Raw genomic sequence first — 4,066 nt, forward strand, 5'->3', positions numbered from 1 at the left:
CTTCACAGAAAATAAGCCAAAGCCGATGAATTTCAGGTTGAAAAAATAATTAATTGTTTATTTTTTCTTTTGAAAAAAACTGAAAACGGGTCTCACAGACCCGAACACCATACAAGGGTTAAATAAAGAAATGTACCACTGCTTTTTTTCTTTTGCGCAGCATATCTAAAATTACTGTCTTTTTTTTTTTTAAACTTTTAAGCCTCGTGAGTAAGTCAATTGTATCCTTAAATATTAGTATTTAGTTATCAGCTGACAGATCAGGACAGGATAAATGACCTGACGATGGATTTGTAGAAAGCTGGAATCAATACTCTTAAAATGATGGTCTCATGAACAGCAGATTGACTATGAACAACATGAATATGACTAATAACTCACTATTAATGATGATTAAATCTTCCTGATCTACAGTCCTGATAGTTAATGTGGTTGAACATAAACTAATTAATGCCTTTTTATGCACAGTCACAAAGTTAAGAAGGATCATTCTCGTACCTTTAACATAAAAAGTTACCTTATCATTGGTGTAAATGATAGAAAGTCGGAAAAAGAACCATATTATGTTTTTTTAACATCTTTCTCCACCAACACACATTTAGTGCTTTTATGTGAGCAGCTGTGCCCAGACAGGGAAGGTTTAGTCACACTAATGAACAGAGATTGTTCTCCTACTGTAAAACATTATCCTAGATCCCCAGTACAATTCACTTGTATAGCCAAACACAGTATCTAAGCAAACCAACAGGGCAGAAACGTCATGGTATTGTCCACAATCCTTCATTCCAAAAATCGACACTGACAGTTTTTATTTTCCAGATGTTGTAAGCAGTGCTGTTATGTTTTTACCACTGTCTGTTATATTGTCCTCAGTTGCACTCATTTTGCTTTGAACCAAAGCAATTGGTTCATTAAAGCATTCATTAATGAATTGGTATTTGTTAACGACAGCAAGAGTTTACTTTTATTTGCACGTAATGCTTCCCTTCCAGTTTGGAAAGTTACCCTCAGCCATCGCTGCAAAAAAACAAACAAAAAGAGCAGGTGCAAACAAGTAAGTAAAACTTTATTGTTATAGTGCATTTTTATTCCAAGTGCACAGAGCACTTCTCCCCCACTCCCTAATGTTTTTGTATACCACTACTGCATGTTATTAACTTTTTTCTTGCACTCGTTTTTTATCCTTTCTTCCTTCTCATAAACTTGGGTCTTTTGGTTTTGTTTTTACTCCAGTGTGTTGAAATATGTTGTGCTAATTTGTAATGTAGAAGTGCATTATAGCGTTAATTAAAATCATTCTTCACTCTCAATTATTATATTTTTACATGTAAGAAAAAGAAAAAACAGAGAAAACGGTCAAGTTTTGCTTATTTTTTAAGATTAAACATTTATTCGTTGTGTGCACACCTCACATAATTATGTTTTGTTTTGTGTTCATGTTTAAATCATACCTGCACTTACAAGGTGTTCGCTCTTTCATGCAACATTACAAGTGCTTCATTTACTTCTCATTAGGGATCATCAGAGTGAAACACACAGAGATTCTCTGAGTAGCTGCTCAGCATGGACACACGCACACACACCTGCTACTCCGACGTCCTCATAATTCACCACTTGTGTCATCCGTCGCCGTATTATCACGATCGGTGGAAGAGACTCAGTGAAGCATTAATACGAAGCTGTGGTTTTTGTGAAGCACTAGATGACATTTGGTGGTGCGTCCCAACATAATTGAATGTACTCAGAAATCCCTCTTCACGGCCTAATAAAGCACAGAACAGATTTTTGACACATTTTATGATTACATTAAGCAGAAAAAAATGCTTTATGGTTGCACCCCGGCACAGGCTAAAGCCATTAATTGTTCAAGGTTTCACCTTGCAGTAATGAAGTAGTGCAGGGTTTAATGGGCCCAGATCTGCAAATGTTACAGCAGCATAAAATTGGAACGTAATTATTTTGGCCCAATTAAAATATGACAGACTTATTCTGTTGAAATTAGGCAGTGATATTTGAGAGCCTGGAGAGATGTATAGCTCTATTCAGAACCACTTTTATTCATTGCTGAGGATTGTAATATATAGCTCAGTTAAAACCAAGGTGTGTAATAAGACAGGCAGCTCAACCTCAGGCTTTATTCTTCACCTTACACCCCCACAAATTTACATGAATCACAGGAAGAAATGGTCTTTCTTCATGCATACTTTTAATATAAAAGAAATTTAAATGAGGATAGACCTGAAAAAGTAGTTGAATGTGTGGGATGGCAGCAGTGCCAGTGTGACTGCAGACTAACGGTCAGTCTTAATGCTACAGGTGTATTTAGAAGCTCTCCACACAATGATTGGCTGATCAGGGATGCACAACTCTTCAGCTACTGTTTGCTCTACTGCGGTTTAAATGTGACTCTTTGATTGCTTTCTATTTCGAACTGAGCACCTCGCCAGTTTGCAATGAATTAAAGACATAACCAGTTCTTTGTATCTGTTTTTCTTGTATTGTACACACACACAAATACACAAAATACACAAGAAATGTTACTTGCTCTGCAGCAAAAATCCCTTTGTAGAATATTAAACAGTTAAAGTCTGATATTTTTTACAAGCTGGTAGAGACCAAAAACAGAGCTAAAGAAGCTACCATCCTAAAGTTACATTTTCAATTTCCCTAATCCCTTCAAAGGTGGCTGCTCCCAGAAATCCCTGCGTGTCTGTGTCAACGCAACAACTCGGATTTCATTTAGCAGATAATGACAAATTCGCATCAAAAACAAAATATGACAGGCAAAATATGATTTTCTTTTTGTAATGCATTTTGTGATGGGATATGATGGCATGTGTGCAGTTTTTTTTCAGACGCTCTTTCTGAGGCTCTTCAGGAATGATACCTGAGAGAAAGGTGGATCTGTTTGACCTGCATCTCTTCCAGTTTGACCACTAAGATCATTTGCTGGATTTTCAAAGTGCCAATAATTTTTCTCCCTTCCAAAGGGTGACACCTGGGACTGAAATTTGGGGGGACTTGAAGGTAGTCCAATCAGACAACAGACTAAACATAAAGGCGTCCTAGCACATAGCTTACACATAGTACAATACTGGAAACATACACCTGTCCTACTTAAATTGAAAACAACGTCCATTCCATAAGATACAGCCTTTTAATGGCAATGGCATTTTGCCATTAGGATAACAATAATCAATTCTCCAGCCTGATCCAATGCTGCTTGAGATGGCTTATTGATGTCCTCACATTGCGTGGAGCAGAGATGGTGCTGCTGGTGATTTAATGATAGATTGACTTGCAGGATGAAGCTGGATCCTTCCAGAATGCTAAGTGGTGCAGTTAACCTTTTCATAGCTGATTCCTTTTTTCTCTTGTGGAAACAAATTCTTAAAATAAATCTTCAAGTTCCAAAGTTAAAGCCTCAGCATTAATGAAACAGGGAGCATGGCAAAGGGACGGAAAGGCCACAGATAATTCAGACAAGAAAGTCACTTACAGTAATTGCAGCATGAAGAAATTAACAGACTGAAATATCTATATGTAATTTACAGCTGGGTAGGTTGTTATTTTTTCACTGCAACATTCTGTCATTGTCCTCAGCTGTAAGGTGAGTCACTGACTGTTGTCATGAATCATCCCTGCTTGCCCACACAGAGAACACACACACACATACAGTACGCACTCATCAGCACTGGATGTTGAAGTTTCAGGGCCAGTTGTTTTAAAGTCAGCACTGTTCTCTGTGTGCTTATTATTGTGCTATCTTGTTAGGCTGTCCTCCCTCTAGTTTTGCCAGCATTCAATCAGAAAGTAAGGTCCCAATCTTTAGTCTTGCAGGGCATAATTATCATAGCCACTGTAACAATCAGTTCCAGATACAGTTGCTGAGAATATGTTAGGCAGTGTGTCAGTGTGTGTGGGTGTGTGGTGATCACACTGAAGAAGAGAATGATGCTTTTGTGGTACAATTTTCACTTTTTTAAATGATTTATTTTATCTTGCATTAAGAAATAAGAAGCCTCTTATTGACATGTGTAGATAATCATTCACTTGAGCAGATGTC

The sequence above is a fragment of the Perissodus microlepis genome, chromosome 9, assembly GCF_051167445.1.
Source record: "Perissodus microlepis isolate ML-2025 ecotype Zambia chromosome 9, ASM5116744v1, whole genome shotgun sequence".
In the NCBI taxonomy this organism is placed as follows: domain Eukaryota; kingdom Metazoa; phylum Chordata; class Actinopteri; order Cichliformes; family Cichlidae; genus Perissodus; species Perissodus microlepis.